This window comes from Nycticebus coucang, chromosome 11 (genome assembly GCF_027406575.1).
Source record: "Nycticebus coucang isolate mNycCou1 chromosome 11, mNycCou1.pri, whole genome shotgun sequence".
NCBI lineage: Eukaryota > Metazoa > Chordata > Mammalia > Primates > Lorisidae > Nycticebus > Nycticebus coucang.
In genome coordinates this window covers 108,288,165-108,307,441 of record NC_069790.1, presented here as the reverse complement: position 1 = coordinate 108,307,441, position 19,277 = coordinate 108,288,165, and positions in this window count along the sequence as shown.

The following is a 19,277-nucleotide window of genomic DNA, read 5'->3' as shown; positions in this document are numbered from 1 at the left end:
ATCCAAAAAGCAGCACAAGTTTTGAAACAGAATTGCCTGCAGGTGCACAGCCACGCCATCAGTGATGACCCACACCCTGCTTGGGCAGCTCGATCTGCGCTAGGAGATAACCATAGCTCATCCTCTTTTGGACCTAGTGACAGTCCCTTTGCCTAAAGGATTTCTGAAATGTATTTACTAGAATTCTCATAATATTCATGTCTTGGAAAAAGTAACACAGCGGTTTCATTTTATTACGTGCTGATTTTATTAATATTTAGATTTTGTTATAAAAGGGGCACATACATGGTGTAAACTGTCTTGATACTACAGATAAGCATCACATCCAGAGTCAACGCGTTCTGTGCTGCTGTCATGCGCCACACCCCAGAGATAAACCCATTACCGCTGATCAGCACTCTTGCTTGTATGTTACGTCAGAAATGCCACTTCACACCCAGGCACATGTGCGTGTATGTCCATACACATTCACACGTGTATGCAGAACTTTATTTGTATACAGGATGTGTATATCCACTGTACGGACATACATTGCATAGGTTTAGAAAAGAGAAAACATTTTAAAAGAGTTCTGATCAACAGTATAGAGATAGTTAACATCAACAGGGACAGATAGAAAGGTCCCAGAGAATTTTCATTTATTTTTTGCTTCCATTATTGCAAAGCTTATTTCTTTCACGGTATCATTGCAATTGCTCATATGGCCTTGGCTATTGGCTGTGTTATAAAACCCATGACCTTGCATTCTTGTGATTATTTTTGTTGCCTTCCATGAAGCAGGAACCTATCTTAGCCCCAACACTGTGCTATTTCTAGACTTCCAGTAAAGGAGAGTCCTTCCTTCTTTGATGCTTACACCACATTACAAGGTTGCGTTTACAAAACTAACCCTCAGTATGTTGCTCAATGTACCTAATCAGGGGGAGCAAGTGCAGGGAAGTCCAGGAACCTGGACGATGGGGCACACAGGCTGAGCTGCTTGTCTTCCTTCCAGTAGGAGCAGCTAATGGAAGCTGCTGAGAGCAGCGTGCTATTTCGTTCAATTATGCCATTTAAAAATAAAAATAGGATTTTGTTAAAATGGCTCATCTTAACCATCAAATAAAACTACTGATTGCTGTTCTTAGATGGATTATGTTCATCTTAGGGAAAACAGTAGAACAACATCTATTAAATTCACTTTCTCTAACATTTATTTAGTATCAAATTGCTTCTGCCCACATCTTAAGAGAATTCCTCAATTCTTCTCCCCTTGAGTTCCATACTTAGCTGATTAGAAGTCCCACAGTACTTTCTCTGTCAAGCTTCTCAGACTGACTTGGACCCCACCACTCATTCCTCATCTCTTGTCCCTCTAATTTTCTGGCCCCAGCCACAGTTCCGCATTCAGGTTTTCTGTCACTAGCGTCAATAATTTTGTCATACTGCTAACAAATTCTTTCCCAGATTATGGTGCCTGAAATGGATCAAAATGAAATGACCTTTTTGGGCAAGTACCCATTTTACCCATAGGACAAAGAAATGTCCCTGACCTCAATTATCTTACGGGATTATGACAAACATAATTCTGAAAAATAATCTATCAGGTTTAGCAAATGCCTGTCTTTGTCACGTCAAGGTACACGATCATGGCAGCTGCCTCTGCATCTGTGTAAGGAACGTGCTCCCTTAACATGCCCTGGAGGACTGGATTGTATGTGTTTCCTACTCATGAGGGTCATCTGTGGATTTCAGGCTGTCTCCTCATGACTCTATGAGAACTCTAAAACTAAGAGGCAGGACCCACAGACATGTCCTCCATAACACTGAGATTCACTGAACTGGTCCTAAAAGGAAGGCAGAAAAAAATAATTTTTAGACCATTGAAGCATACATTTTAAAGTAAAATTTGAATATTGAATAGTGTCTTCAGGATGGACAGGTTCCAAAGTCTATTTATATGTGTGTTCTGTCATTATATGTGTAATCATATGTTCAGGAGTTGATTGTACATGCATCCATTTAAACATTTATTTGAAAAATTCCTTTATTTGACAAAATATTTATCACTCTGCTGCAGGCACCATGCTAAGGAATAATGAATGCGAGAGATGGAACTCTTGACCACTTGGAACTGGCATCTAGGAAAAGATAAATTCCATGATAAGTTCTGTGCAGAAGAATTCAGGGTACCCAGCATGTGCCAGGAGCTCAGCCAAGGCTGTGTTGTACCAGCCTCTCTTTAGCCAGGTTTTTAGTCCCATGAAAACAAATGTTAACTAAGGAAAAACAATGATAGTTTTCATTTCCACTTCGTTGAAGTCTTCATAGCATTCTTTAAAAATGTATTTAAAGAAATGCTACTAATTGAGGGTTAGGACTTATTTATTATAGATCAGAAAAGGAGGACAGATCTAGGAATAAGAAACATAGTTTGCAGTGGGCTTTGACCAAATATAAAGAAAATGAGGTGTAAATGTTGCCAAGTAGTGGAGTGAGTATCCTATGGAGTTATGTATTTTCAGCCCCTTGGAGCATTTAAATAGAAGGTACTTGGGAGACAGGCTTTGGGGGGTGTTGTAATTAGAGCTGTATGATTTGAGAAGGCTGGAATTCTATGATTTTTCAAAATTTTCTTTTAAAGCAGCGTTGTTGAATGACAGCATTTTATTTTCAAAAACTCATTACAATCTTGATTTTTAACCTTTAAAACTTCACTTTGTAAGTGAGAAGCTTTAAAATCTTGATGGGGAAAGGCCTTCAGTTATCACTTAAAAACTTTTTTAAAGCAATTAAATATGAATTTAAGAGTTAGTGAAAAGAAATACTAAGAACTGTCACTTAATTCAAAATACTTCTGGAAGCATTATGGTTTTTGATGAACATTCTTAGGCCTTGTTAAGTAAAGTCCTATTAGAAATCTGTCTTACTGTCCATCCATTATAAAAAAAAGTACCGTGAATTGATGTACTTAGAGTTATGTATAATCTAAAATAACCACTGAAGAAAACTCTGCTAAAAAGACATTTTTGGAGCCAAGTAAATGTACATGAAAAGCAATCACGGAAAATTCCTTGGCTTCTGCTACCAGCTCAGTAATTACAAGAGAGGATTTACCCATGGAAATTTTTAAAAAAGGGCAAATCGTGATCCAGGCTTTTCCTCAGCTTTCAAAGATTCAATATTTTGAGCCAAATAGCACTCTGAAATGGGAGCCTTTAGTAGTTGGAAAAACTAAAACCATCTAGTTTCTCTACCATTTAGTTTAATACACATAAAGCTTTTACTATATAATAGCTTAAACATACTTAATACCATTTAATAAAAACAATTTTAGTAATTTAAAAAATATTAGTGGTTAAATATTCAGATGCATTTTCTGACACTTTTGAACTTTGGCACAACCCCATGAGGTAAATAAAATAGATAATGTATTTTAGATGAATAAACTGAACCTCAGACCAGTGAACTAAACTTACAAAGATTCACACAGTAAGTGCTAGAACTTCAGCCAGGACTGGGGTCTTTAGAAATGCAAAATTAACAAGTTTTCTAAGTAAATAATTTTCCACTGTTACCTTCAAGGACATTTACATCAATTGTTCAGATTTCCATAACATAGAAGGTGGCATTATGAAAAAAAAAATATTTGCCTAAGTTCCCACAGCAAGAGTTGGTTAAAACTGAGAGGGGGAATTTGAAATTAAAACTCTTTGCCATCAGTGAGAGTTTTGTCTGTTTGGACATATTTCAAGGAAAAAAAAGTCAAGTGTTTAGATACCAGGTTGGATTTCGTAAGAAGAAATTAACATCAAGAGTTAATGCCTTTTCTACCTTATTTATGAATCTCAACATTTAAAAACTGTTAGTACTATTTGGCCTTCTTGGAAGAGACTATTGGAATAAAATTCTTTCCAAATGCTGCACCTAAAAGTGTTGAAAATGAACCTGATGTTCAAGACTCTGTTGTTTTAAGTTTGTGATGGGTGTGCAAGCTAAAGGGATCATACAGAGTCATGCAGAGAGAGGTCTCATAGACCTATGGGAAATTATGCTTTACTTGAAGTGGAAAGAATAAACAGGCTTGAAATATCCTTCAATTGTGAATCTCATATTTTACAAGGGATGTCTATGGGTAGATTGGTGAATATGTCAAAGAGGAATGTTTGATCTGGACAGAAGAGAAAATTGAATCAGGAATTAGAACCCTTTGGAGGAGATAACTTGAATAGGACTGTAGCCTCACGTTCCCTACTGCAAATGATTTGTAGAATAAAACAAGTGCAGAAGAGAACAGGAACAGAGAGAAAAAAAAGGTAGCTTCACTCCTAATATAAGGATTTATTTTCTCCTGAATGTTGCATCCAGACAAATCGATTAGCCTTTCTTACTACCATGAGTGGTTCTTTTTTGTATTTAAGTGAAGATTGAACAACCAACTCAGAGGTCACAACAAAGTAAATCCTTAATTCTCCTTAATTATGAAGAATCTTGGACTAACTAAACAAAATAAAGCAAACAAACAAAAGCTGTGATATTTTCCACGCTTAGATTTCTATGATTTTAGACTGGAGCCAGAACCCAGCATCCATTTTTTCCTGGGTTCCTGCCAAACAGATGATAACTGGGCATTTTTGTGAAAAATTCAGTCATTACAAATCTCTTCCAAACCACTTACAGCAAGGGTTTTATGGCCCTAAACATTTGCTTTGCTTATGGAGGTACAACTCACGTGTGTGCACATGCACGCACTCACACCACACACACACGTTTTGCCAATTGCTGGCCATTCTTCAAATCTCCTGAAAAAGATATTTTTCTACTAAGGAAATAAGGTTAAGAAATCAGAAACTAAAGTGAAAATGAAGGATCCAGTGTTCTTTTCCCCACTTACTACCCATTTGTTGTTTGGAGTATACAGGCAGGGATGGAACTTGAAGAAGAGATTGAGAATTTTTGTCTTTTCTGATAATAAAGAGGCATGAGGGCACTTTCTGTAACTTTTTGTCGTTACACAAGACATAACCTCATATCATTAGGCTAATGTGCTTATAAAATTTCTGTTTAAGAGGATTGGAGCTTTGATTGCCCATCTTCCCTTCTGCAATGATAAAGCCTGAGCACCTGCATTTTAATTTTGCTGTATGGGGGAAGAATCACTTGAGTTTAGGCAATGAGCCAACATTCAGAGCCTCCACTCCACCTTCTCCCAGGCCCACTCCTCGATCCTGGCTTGGGGAAGAAAAAGAAAAGCAGAGATACAAAGAAAGGAAAAAAGATTCTAGAGTAGTACAATAATAAACTCCAGTCTTAACAAAGATTTTCATGGCAACTCACAAATAAATGATATATGCTATCGGCAAATATTGATCTCCATGAAACTCAAGCTCAGAAAATATAGAAAAGGATTAAATTTGTTTAAGTAGCTTCGAGGAGCATTAGTTGTGAAATTTTCAATGTATGCATTATGGAAGAATTAGATTATGTGCAGAACTCAAGGAAAACAAGTCCAGCTAATAGAACTTTATAACAGAACTCTCCAAAGGAATGGGCTGGTTTCTTTTTCTTCTTTTAAGGAGTTTCCTCAGCAAGCTATAGGAGGTTATACTTGTTCACACCTTGGACTGGTCTATGATAAAATTTGAGAAAAAATAAGAAATATTGAGAGGTTTTTTTTTCACAAATCTAAATATTTTCACTTCTTAAAAATGTACAGGGTATGACTGTTATTTGGGAGTTCAAATACAACCTTTCTTCTTAAAAATGGCAGATATAAGAGATGTTTACAAATTGCCTTTATTTGTTTTTAAAAAAGAAGAAAAAATACAGACGACAGCCAGTTTGCCCTAGTTTTGTGCAAATTTATGGGTAATTTTCACAAATGTATTGATGAAATTTATCACTTCTAACATACCTTCTAGCCTTGATACTTTCTGTGTCTTGTATAATGAATCCAAATGGATAATAAACTTTTTGGGTTTATTAACAATGAAACCTTTCCTTTGCCACCCCTCTCACCCTTCCATAGGTTGGATTGAAGCTCTAGCCACATGCGTGCAAAATGCATGCAGCTAGAACCTTGCTGCTCACTAACATCCTGGGTGTAGGTTGGGAAATGTTTAGGGTTCTACCCTGGGACAGGAGATTTAGGATTCTTATAGACAAAAATATTCTAATACAATAGAATATTTTGTAAAACACCTCTTTGAAAAGCTAGGGTCCAAATTAGTTCCAAGTAAAGGTTAGCCTGAGTATTTTAAAAAGTTACCAGTGGCCAAGAAGGCACCCATGATTCTGAATATTATACAGACCACAGCTCATTGAAAGTAAGGAAAATCACTCCCGTAAAAAAATTACAGAATAGCAGACAGTTTCAGCTCCACTAAAATGAGTATGTTTGACTTAATTTGATTTCTGAGTGGGAAAAAGTTCCCAGGCATCCAGGATGCCCTGGGCTGTGGGTGGTCCCCTCACAAAGGTGACATCTGTATGAAGAGCTGTAGTCACATTATAAAGGGCTCTTTCATGATTTCTGGTTCTGCCCTGTCACATCCAAGAGCCATGCTTTTGCAAAGCTGCCAGTTGACAGGTGGAATCCAAAAATGGTAGCAGCTGTGGCAGTAGAAAGATGAAGTTTTATTTCCAGGTAAACTGGGATCCAGATAATATGAAGTGGAGGGAGGGTGGGTGGGAAGGGTGGGAAGGGAAGGGGAAGAATTAGGTTTTTTGTAATAAAGTCATAAAGTATTTTTCCCTAATTTTCTTGCATTTCCTATTTATATAAAGTATCTTGATCACTGTGTTGCTCTACAAAGATTTTCAATGGAATTAATTTGGGAGACTGAACTAATCTCTGACAAAGAAATTGATTAGTCATAATTACTTTTTGGACACTTTTTCTGTATTGTGAATTGTGTGGAAATGTACAGAATAAAAATGAAGAAAAATAATTCGTTTCTTTTCTTCTTTCTAGTTGTTAGATATAGTTGGTGCAAATACTATGCTTAAGTATGATTTAATCACATGTTCAAAATCAGGAAATGAGCAAAGAGTTGGGCATTAGGCAAGCAGAGACTAAGTGTGGTGTCTGATAAAGTGGAGGACCAGATCTTTGCTTACAAAATGAACTAACGGAGGCCAGATTTACCAGCCACCTCAATTAAAAAAAATTATATATGGGTGGCCCCTGTGGCTCAGTCGGTAAGGCGCCGGCCCCATATACCGAGGGTGGTGGGTTCAAGTCCAGCCCCGGCCAAACTGCAACCAAAAAATAGCCAGGCGTTGTGGTGGGCGCCTGTAGTCCCAGCTACTCGGGAGGCTGAGGCAAGAGAATCGCTTAAGCCCAGGAGTTGGAGGTTGCTGTGAGCTGTGTGAGGCCATGGCACTCTACCGAGGGCCATAAAGTGAGACTCTGTCTCTACAAAAAAAAATTATATATAAAATGATTATTGTTAAGATACTGTATCTCAGGCAAAAAAAAAAAAAAAGACAGTGATTCCTGAGAGATGGGAATCAAATGAAATAATCCTTATGATTGCCCCCATTTTACAGACTTCAGAGAGTTTCCAGGTAGCAAGTCAAAGAAGGCTAATCTAGGCAGAACTGGGCAGATTCACTGAGTAGAGTTGAGGAGACAGTTTTGAGTTTGGGAAAATGAGGCAGCTAGACTTTATAAAGTATCAGAGAGGAGAGAACTGATGGAGAAATAATCTGCAGATCTGCAAGGACTTCCTCTTCAATATTCAACAGTGCTATTCCATGTATGCATGTGAGGAAACGCCTCTTTAAATTTAATCTTTTGAGAGAATTTATTATTTTTATTTATTTTTTTAAATCTTGGTCTATTTTATTTATTTTTTATTTCAAATTAATATGAGGGTACAAATGTTTAAGTTACATTGTTCTCACTTCCATGGTAAAGTTCAAGTTCTGGCTGTGTCCTTCACCCAGGTGTTGTGCTGAACACACTTGCACTGTGGTCTGAATGATATGCAACAAGTTGTAGACATTTAACTTAAAAAGTTTGGTATGTTTTCAACAAGTAGACATCAATAAAACCATCATCACAATCAATGCCCTAAACTTATCTATCACCTCCAAAAGTTTCCTCTAACCCCATTTTTTTTTGTTCTGTTTTGTTGTTTTTTACTTTTGTGGTAAGGAAACTACTCGAGACTGGAGAAAGAAACAATCAAAATGATTAATAGCGACCAGTGCTCTCACAGGAGAGGAAAGAGTGCCTATTGCTACCAATCACTCTAGGAAACCTCATAATTAATAAAGCAGCAGATTGGATCTTGACTCACTGATGATGGATATTGATGACAGCCTAAATTGTCACTCTAATCTTGCTTAAGTAATCACCAAACAAGATCAAAAAGAATGAAATTGAACCTCAATCTGAACAAAGTTGAAGGAAAGAGAAGAGTACAAATTTAACTAACATGTAATAAAGTAAAATTCGTGTCTGATATTCAATGCAAAAGCATGCAGGAAGACATGAAAATATAGCATAAAAGAAGAAAAATCAGTCAACTGAAACTAGCCCAGAACCAACATAGATGTTAGAATTTTCAGAAAATGTTATTATATTACAATAGCTTTTAAAATTGTATTCCAGATGTTCAAAGAGTTAAAATGAGATCTAAAAAATATTTTTAAAAGACCCATGTCAAGTTTCTAGAGATGACAGTTATAATACTTGAGATTAAAAATGTGCTTCTAAAGATTAAAAGCCAGATAAGACACTAAAGAAGAAAAGATTAATAAATTTGAAGAATACAATAAATATCTAATGTGAAATATGTAGAAATTAAAATGTTTAAAAAATAAATTGTTAAGATGTAGAAAAACTTCAATAACTTCATTATACATATAATGGGAGTCATAGAAAGAAAGAGAAGCAGAAAAAAAGTTTGAAAAAATCATTTCTGGAGGTTTTAAAAATTTGATTTAGAAAACCATAAAAATACAGATTCAAGAATTCAACAAACTCAAAGCACAAGTGATATGAAGAAGACTAGACCAAAGCAGCTTTTATGATCAAATTTATCAAAACCAATGAAAAAGAAAATTTTAGAGATAGCCAGGGAAAACAACGCAGAAATAAAAACATGGAAAGCAGGAGATTCGTCATCAGAAATGATGCAAGAAAAAAAATGCAGAAATAATGCTTCTTACCTTAAGACAGCAACATCTTTAAAGTCCTGAAAGAAAACAATACTGTCTAACTATAATTCTTTAGAAGCAAAAAGTCTATAAAGATAAATGTGAAATGAAAATTTTACAGATATATATAAAAGCAGAAAGGATTCAAAATCAACAGACCCACACTACAAGCAGTATAAAAGAAAGTTGTTCAAATAGAAAGTGTTACCATATGAAAATCTGTTATCTACACAAAGAATGTAGAGCTCTGGATATAAGTATTTGAATAAAAAAATAACATTTGTTTTTCTTATTACTGAAATATACTTAAAAGATATATGACTTTTTAAGCAAAAATATTGACAATGTGTTGTAGAATTTACAAGTAAAATATATAGCAACAATAGCATAAAAGAATGAAAAGGAGATGTAATGATAAGATTCTCCTATTAGGGCGGCACCTGTGGCTCAGTGAGTAGGGCACTGGCCCCATATGCTGAGGGTGGTGTGTTCAAACCCGGCCCCAGCCAAACTGCAACAAAAAAATAGCCGGGCGTTGTGGCGGGCGCCTGTAGTCCCAGCCATTTGGGAGGCTGAGGCAAGAGAATCACGTAAGCCCAGGAGTTAGAGGTTGCTGTGAGCCGTGTGACCTGATGGTACTCTACCCGAGGGCGGTACAGTGAGATTCTGTCTCTACAAAAACAAAAACAAAAAAAAAAATTCTCCTATTATATATAAAGTGGCATACTATTATTCTGAGGTATAATATGTTCAGTTAGAGAGAGTATACTGTAATTGCAAGTGGAGAAGCTAAAGGTACCATTGTTTATGGGAACGTTTGTAACAAAATCAGTCACTAGCACACGGAGGATTAAAGATAAACACTGCTGAGAAGTGTCTTCATGAAAAATGACAGAGTAGGAAGCTCCATGGCTTGATTCTTCTATGGGAAACAGCTATTAAGCTGGGGGCAAAATAACTATTGTCAACAATTTCAGAACTCTGGATGGGACCTTATCAGACTCTTAACAGCAAATGGGAGTGCTTAAGAAAGGGAGAGGTTACTGAACTTTACAAGCACCTATGTCAGGTCACAGACTGGCTATAGAGACACGGGCAATGAGACCTTAATACCAACACACAACAAAGAACATAGACTTTCCAAAATAATTTGAAAATGTCGTAATACAAACAAGTGACTAGAGCTCTCAATAAGCGACAAAAATTATCCTTGAGGATGGAGAGAATCTGATTTCCAGAGTTACATCATATTACTTAAATTGCCCAGTTTCAACAACAAGAAAATACGTATTATTCACAGGAAAAACAAAAAAGAATTTGACAGAAATAATCCCTGAGGAAGCCCAGACATTGAAATTTATTGTTTAAAATGTGACCCATGAGCTAGAGAGGACCATTAATTAACAAAGCAGTAAAGGAAACGTGGAGAACAATGGATAAGCAAGTAGGTAATTTCCATGAAGAGAAGGAAATTCCAAAAGGAACCACATGGTAACTCAAAAGCAGATGTGGACAATAGCTGACATGAAAATTTCACTAGAGGGGTATAATGGCAAATTTGAGCAGATAGAAGAAAAATTAGCAAGCTTGAAGATTGAGATAATTGAAATTATTCAGTCTGAAGCAGAAGGAAGAAAATAAAAACAAAAAAAGGTAAGTACATGAGGGACCTGTGAGATACATTAAACACTGTGCAGAATTCCATTATGGTGGAAATCTCAGAAAAAGAAAGAGAGAAGTAGAATATATGAAGAGTTATAATGGTCTAAAACTCACCACACTTATGGAACACATGAACATATATAGCCAAGAAGCTAAAAGAACTTCAAGCAATATAAACTCAAGGAGAACTACACCAACACACATTATAGTTAAGCAACAACAAAGAATGGTCACATACAAGGGATTCCCCATAAGTTTAATAGCTGCCAGAAATCAGGGAGGCCAGAGTGCAATGGGAAGACGTATTTAAAGTACTGGAAAAAAGAAAAACAAAAACCTGTCAATCATCAAACAAACAGATTTTTTCTTCTTTTTAAAGACAGGGTCTTGCTCTATCACCCAGGCTGGTCAAAACTCACCGCAGCCGTAAACTCCCAGGCTCAAGCAATCTTTGTGCCTCAATCTCTTGAGGAGCTGAAACCGCAGGTGTGAGCTACAGGCACCTGGCTCCAGACAAATAGATTTTAAATCAAAACATTTTACAAGTGACAAAGAAGTAAATTATATATTAATAAAATTTTCAGCCCAACAAGAAGATATACACACCTAACAACAGAGCCTCCAAATATATGAAGCTAAAATCAACAAAACTGAAGGGAGAAATAGACACTTCTAATATAATAATTGGAGACTTTAACATCCCGTTTTCAATGATGAATACAACATCAGACAAAAGATCAATAAAGTTATAAAAATTTGAAAAAACAGCATAAACCAACCAGACGTAACAGACTTACTAATACTCCACTTCACAGCAACAGAATACACTTTCTCAGTGCACATGAATCCCAGTGTAGACCACACATTAGGCCACAAAACACATTTGAATGAAATGAGAAAACTTTAAGAAAAATAAGAGAAATCACAAATACATGAATACTTCAACAATCAATGGATAAAAGAAGGAATTACAAAGAAAATTAGAAAATACCTTAAGACCAATAAAAATGAAAGTGCAATATGCCAAACTTATGGGATGCAGTAAAAGTCATGCTCAAAGGCAAAGATAAACAGGAAAAACATACAAGTCCACACTGTAGTTAAGAATTTCAATATGTCTCTCAATAACTGATAAAAGAAAAGGAAGCAAATATTTATACAAACTCTTGTGCATTGGTATTTATAGTAGTTTCACTTGAAATAGCCGTAAGGTAGAAAAATATACAAATGTTAACACGAGAATGGAAAATCAAATTGTAACATATGCAAACTATGGAATACAACTAAGCAATGAAAAGAAATGAACTATGAAGAAGAATGAATACACTGGCATGAATAAATCTCAGAATAATTATGCCAACTTGAGGAGCCAGACCAAAGAAAATGGGGAGGATGTTACGTACTACATGATTCTCTGAAATAAAACTAAAACATAAAAACTAGCAAATCCATGGCCACAGGAAGCAAGACCCTCAGTTATGTGGGTTGGAAGTAATATGGGAAACAAGGGAGGAATTATACAGGGGCAGGTGGAAATTTTCAAAGGTGATGATTCGTTCATTATCTTCATTTCCTTGATAGATTCATGGGTGTATAAATATGTCAGAAGTGATAAATGTTATGCTTTAATATGTGAATATAATGTCAATTATACCTCAGTAAGCCTGTTTAAAAAAATCAATAGGTGAACTTTGGCCTGAGATATACTAAATTTACTGGCATTATCCACTTTAGAGATGCCTTTGGTTTATGACAGAGAAGCATCTTTTGTTGATAAGGTTGCAAATCACAGCCTGCTTTGGTAGCAAACCTGAAATAGTCATCGAAATTCAAAGTTCAAATAAGAAGCAAATATTACCCCATACCACACCACAATCCAACTCCAATTTGAGGAGAACACCTGGCCATTACATTTCTAGACTTAAAAAAAAAATATTACATGATATGACTGTCCATTTGTTAGAAGTGCAAAGAAGTTTTGGGCTTATTTCCTCATTTTAAAATAACTCACTTACTAAAAATTTAATTCTAAGATCCAAATACAAAGTGGTCTAAATATGCCTTATGAGAATGGAAATATTCCTCTGTATATGAATTTAATATGATGAATGACTTTTCTTGAGTTATGGCTAAATTCAGGTTTAGTGAAATTTTCCCTTGTTTCCATATGGACTGGATTTGAAATAGGTGATGTAGTATTAGTCTCACAAATCATACAGAAATTCTTACTCAGATATCTTTAAGGATCCTATTACAAAATGACTTGGGAATACAAAATATGCAGTAAATTACTTCTCCCAAAATGCAGACCCAAACTCCTGACTATAGGTGTTTAGGGAAGCATCAAGGAGCAGTGAGCAATGCAATATTTTGGCCCTCATTTAAAATTTAAAAAGTATACTTCCTTTGCTAAAGTTTCTAAAGCTAAGAAAAGGAAGTAAAAAGTGACTTCTTTAGGTAAAATAATTATTATTTCTCATTATTTTGTTTTGTATATATACATATACAAATATTAATAATTTATTAATACGTGATATAGGTATGTTCACACATAAAAATACTCTATTTTTTATATTTGTGTATATATATATAGAGAGAGAGATACAAACCTACACATGTGTATGTGCACGTGCAGACACATGCAAATAAATTCAACCAAATGTAAAAACCTATCAGCTACACTCAATGCATGCAGACCAACAATTGTTGGAAGTCTATGGAAACCTGAAACTTGAAGAATTTTCATCTGTTCAGCGTCAGAATAGGATTAATAGCTTAAACCAGTTTCTTTTAGGTCATGTAGCCCAGACTTTTAGAGACAGAAATTATCCATAAACTTCCATTCAATTGAATCTGATTAAGCTACCCAGTGATTTTCCAGATTAGAGGTTCTCAAGGTAGCGGCCAAGGACCAGCAATATCAGCATCATCTGGAAACTATTAGGAAATGCAAGTTCTCTGGCCCTGCCCAGGCCTATTGAATAGATGCACTGGAAGTAGGCTCAGCAATCTCTGGTTTTCTGGTTCTCATAAGTGAGTCTGCTGCATTCTGGTGTTTGAAAATACTGCTGTACACAAAGAAATGCAATTGACTTTGTTCAGTAGACCAGTTAAAAATGGTAGCCTGCCTTTGGTCAAAATACTATTCCATGGTCAATTGAAAATATTGTTGGTAATGACTCAGGAAAAAAAAAAAAAAGAAGAGAGGAGGAACTTATGAATGAAGCCTTCTACACAGTCTGTCCCCCTACTTGGGTGCCCTTTATCCCTATGTCTTTCCTCATTACTTAATTCCTTTGGTGCTTCTTCATTTACGGACATACCATCTACTGCATTCACAGATTTTACTTACTAATAGATACTACGATTCCCTATTTCCCCATTTGGGTCACATTTCCTCCTTCCCTTTGTTTAGCATTCATGCAGGGTTTTTGTGTGACTTTTATCATTTTCTCATCTCTTCTTTCTCCTTCACAGTTTTTATTAATTATAGTCTATAACAGTTGTAAAATTTTACTCTTTTATTAAATACCATTAAACGTCCTATGTGGTATTACTACTTTTAGTATAAGATTTGAAAACAAAGAACATGGAGTTTCATTAGCATAACTTGTTAAAAATGTGTACTGCAGAGCAGCACCTGTAGCTAAATGAGTAGGGCGCTGGCCCCATATACCGAGGGTGGTGGGTTTGAACCCATGGCCAAACTGTATCAAAAAATAGCCGGGCATTGTGGCAGGCACCTGTAGTCCCAGCTACTCCAGAGGCTGAGGCAAAAGAATCACCTGAGCCCAAGAGCTGGACATTGCTGTGAGCTGTGATGCCATGGCACTCTACCGAGGGTGACAAAATGAAACTCTGTCTCTAAAAAAAAAAAAAAGTGTACTGCAGACCTAATAGGCTAAGATTATAATTTTCTTCTGAAATATTTCAAAGCCATGCATGACCCAGTACCAGGGGAAAACAATGCTCCATCATCCAGGGCCAATAATTTCTCTTTTCTAGGTTCTTTTCTTTTCTTTTTTTTTTTTTTTTTTTGCTGCTCTGAATTATACTCCATTTTAGTTTGCTTCAGATGCAAACCCTTTGATGGTATTTTTCATGAGTTTTTTCTCTCGGTGTTTGTTATCATCTCTTTTTCTTATTAAATGATTTAAAAAATACTTGCAAACACATCATTTTTTTTTTTTATCATATCACTAGTATTATCTAACTTCCTGATCATTTTCAGAATTCATTTCATTTCTTCCTCTGAACACGCTGGCTTCCTGTTCTGATGTAGATTAATTGTTTCACAAGCATGCTATCCACTTGTCACCTTAGCATTTTCTTCTTTGTAAATCTACATTTTCCTTATCACTTTGTGACTCTCACATAGTTCTATGTTTCTTCATTTGCAGGAGAATAGCCATAAATTACTTCTTGAAACTGGGCACTAGGAAAATAAATTTTCTGAGTTCTTGGATGCCTGAAAATGTCTATTTTGTCCTTTGAGTTTGTTTGTCTTTGGATTTCTGGTTTCAACATCATTTCTCATCAGCAATCCAGAAAAATTTAATAAGGAAAAACAGTACCCATGTGCTTTGTGAAAAGTAGACATTAATTCACAAATATAATATTAAAGTCACAGAGTCATGTGTTGCAGGAGCAAAATGACTCTAGAAATCATGCAAAAGAACTTTATTTCACAAAGAAGAAAACTTTGATTCAAAGGGATTAAAACAAGCGTGGGAAACCTGTGGCTTTAAGGCCACGTGTGGCTTTCTAGGTCCTTACATGAGGCCTTTTGACAAAATCCAAATTTTACAGAAATGTTTTTATTTCTATTAATACATTTTTTCATCTTTTATATTTTTATTTTTAAGATGAGAGTATTTAAAATACCAAAGAGTAAAATAAGTTTCAATAAAATCATCCTCCCAGATTGACTTTAGTAAGCCAAAAGAGCTAAATTGTCAGTTGCTAATGCTCCTGGTTTAGCTTTAACTTCCCCGACTTGACTGTTGCCACTACCACTCAAGACTGGCTGGTGGGAGTTTAAGAGGGTCAAGTACACCAGTATGTTATGAGCTTTTGACAATGGTGTGCTGTGTTTCTGTGGAATTTGTGAATAATTTCACAGTTCAATGGTATTTTTTAATTCTGTCTGTTTCACAGCCCATAATGTTGAAGAAGACCAAGAGAACGCTGAAAACAGATATTTATTTGTTTATAATTTTCTTCTTTTTCTTTCTTTTTTTTTTTAATTTATTTATTGTTGGGAATTCACTGAAGGTACATGAAACCAGTTTACACTGATTGCATTTGTTAGGTAAAGTCCCTCTTACAATTGTGTCTTGCCCCCCAAATATGTGGTGCACATCCCCTCCCTCCTTCCCTCTCTCTGCTCTTCCTTTCCCACATCCCTCCCTCCTTTCTGTCACTGCTCTCCCCTTCTCCAACCCCCACCATGTCATTAATTGTCATTTACTGTCCTCATATCAAAATTGAGTACATAGGATTCATGCTTCTCCATTCTTGTGATGCTTTACTAAGAATAATGTCTTCCACTTCCATCCAGGTTAATACAAAGGCTGTAAAGTCTCCATTTTTTTAAATAGCTGAATAGTATTCCATGGTATACATATACCACAGCTTGTTAATCAATTACTGGATTGGTGGGCATTTAGGCTGTTTCCACATTTTGGCTACTGTAAATTGAGCTGCAATAAACAGTCTAGTGCAAGTGTCCTTATGATAAGAGGACTTTTTTTCCTTGTGGGTAGATGCCCATTGATGGGATTGTAGGATCAAATGGTTCTTTGAGTTCTGAATACTTTCTTCCAAAAAGGTTGTATTAGTTTGCAGTCCCACCAGCAATGTAAAAGTGTTCCCTTCTCTCCACATCCATGCCAGCATCTGCAGTTTTGATATTTTGTGATGTGGGCCGTTCTCACTGGGGTTACATGGTATCTCAGGGTGGTTTTGATTTGCATTTCTCTAAAAATTAGGGATGATGAGCATTTTTTCATATGTTCGTTAGCCATTTGTCTGTCTTCTTTAGAGAAGGTTCTATTCATGTCTCTTGCCCATTGATATATGGGATTATTGGCTTTTTTCATGTGGATTAAGTGAGTGCTCTATAGATCCTAGTTATCAAGCTTTTGTCTAATTCAAAATATGCAAATATCCTTTCCTATTGTGTAGGTTGTCTATTTGCTTTAGTTGTTGTCTCCTTTGCTGTACAGAAGCTTTTCAGTTTACTTAAGTCCCATTTGTTTATTTTTGTTGTTGCGATTGCTACAGCAATCTTCTTCATGAAGTCTTTCCTCAGGCCAATGTCTTCCATTGTTTTTCCTATGCTTTCTTTGAGGATTTTCATGCCTTAAATTTAAGTCCTTTATCCATCTTGAATCAATTTTTGTTAGTGAAGAAAAGTGTGGGTCCAGTTTCAGTCCTTTACATGTGGATACCCAGTTCTCCAGGCACCATTTATTGAATAGGGAATCTTTCCCCCAGTGTATGTTCTTGTTTGGTTTATCGAAAATTAGGTGGTTGTACAATGTTAGGTTCATTTCCTGGTTTTCTATTCTATTCCAAATGTCTATGTCTCTATTTTTGTGCCAGTACCATGCTGTCTTGACCACTATGGCTTTGTAGTATAGCCTAAAATATGGTATGCTGGTGCTCTCGGCTTTGTTTTTGTTACTAAGAACTGCCTTAGCTATATAAGGTTTTTTCTGGTTCCATACAAAATGCAGAATCATTTTTTCCAAGTCTTGAAAGTACAGTGTTGGTATTTGAATAGGGATGGCATTGAATCATAGATTGCTTTGGGAAGTATAGACATTTTAACAATGTTGATTTGTCCCAGCCATGAGCATGGTATGTTCTTCCATTTGTTAATATCCTCTGCTATTTCTTTTCTTAGGGTTTCATAATTTTCTTTATATAGGTCTTTCACCTCTTTTGTTAGGTATACTCCTAGGTATTTCATTTTCTTTGAAGCAATGGTGAAGGGGGTTGTGTCCTTAATTAGCCTCTCATCTTGATTGTTATTGGCATATACAAAGGCTACTGACTTGTGGATATTGATTTTATAACCTGAGACATTACTGTATTTTTTGATGACTTCCAGGAGTCTTGGGGTTGCATCTTTGGGGTTCTCTAAGTATAAGATCATATCATCAGCAAAGAAGGAGAGCTTGACCTTCTCTGCTCTTATTTGGATGCCCTTTATTTCCTTGTCTTATCTAATTGTATTGCCTAGAACTTCCAGCATTATGTTGACTAGTTATGGTGACAGAGAACAATGTTGTCCGGTTCCAGTTCTAAGAGGAAAAGCTTTAAGTTTTACTCCATTCAGTAAAATATTAGCTGTGGGTTTGTCATAGATAGCTTCAATCAGTTTAAGAAATGTGTCACATATGCCTATACTCTTCAGTGTTCTAATTAGAAAAGGATGCTGGATTTTATCAAATGCTTTTTCTGTATCTATTGACAGGATCATATGGTCTTTTTTTTTTTGCTTCTGTTAATATGGTGGATAATGTTTATGGACTTGCCTATGTTAAACCAGCCATGTATCCCTGGGATGAAACCTACTTGATCATGATGTATGACTTTTTTGATGATAAGCTGTAATCTATTGGCTAGGATTTTATTAAGAATTTTTGCATCTATATTCATTAGTGAAATTGGTCTGAAATTCTCAATGAGGTTACTAGCAATTTTACTTTTCTATTTCTAGTTAGTCTGGCCAAAAGTTTATCTATTTTATTCATTTTTTGAAAAAACCAACTCCTGTTTCATTAATTTTCTGAATGATTCTTTTGTTTTCATTTTTATTGATCTCTGATTTAATTTTGGATATTTCCATTCTTCTGCTGGGTTTAGGCTTAGGTTCTTCTTTTTCCAATTCCATAAGATGGCTTGTGAGTTTGTTGATGCGTTCTCTTTCTGTTTTTCAAATGTAGGCATCTAAAGCAATAAATTTTCCTCTCAGAACTGCTTTTGCAGTATCCCACAGATTTTGGAAGCTTGTGTCTTCATTGTTGTTATGCTCAAGAAAGTGAATGATTTCCTCTTTCATTTCGTCCTTCACCCAACTGTCATTCAACAGAAGGTTGTTTAATTTCCATGCCTTTGTGTGGGGTTGAATGTTTTTGTTGGAGTTGAGTCCCACCTTTAGTGCCTTATGGTCTGAGAAGATGCAAAGTAAAATTTCAGTTCTTTTGATTCTGTTGAGGTTTGTTTTGTGTCCTAGGGTATGATCAATTTTGGAGAATGTTCCATGGGGTGATGAGAAGAATGTATATTCTTTATCTTTGGGATGGAGTGTTGTATATGCATCTATCAAGCACAGTTGTTCTAGGGTCTCATTTAACTCCCTTACATCTTTAATTTCTGTTTAGAGGATCTGTCCAGCTCTGTAAGAGGAGTGTTAAAGTCCCCTGTTATTATGGTGTTATAGGATATCATATTGCTCA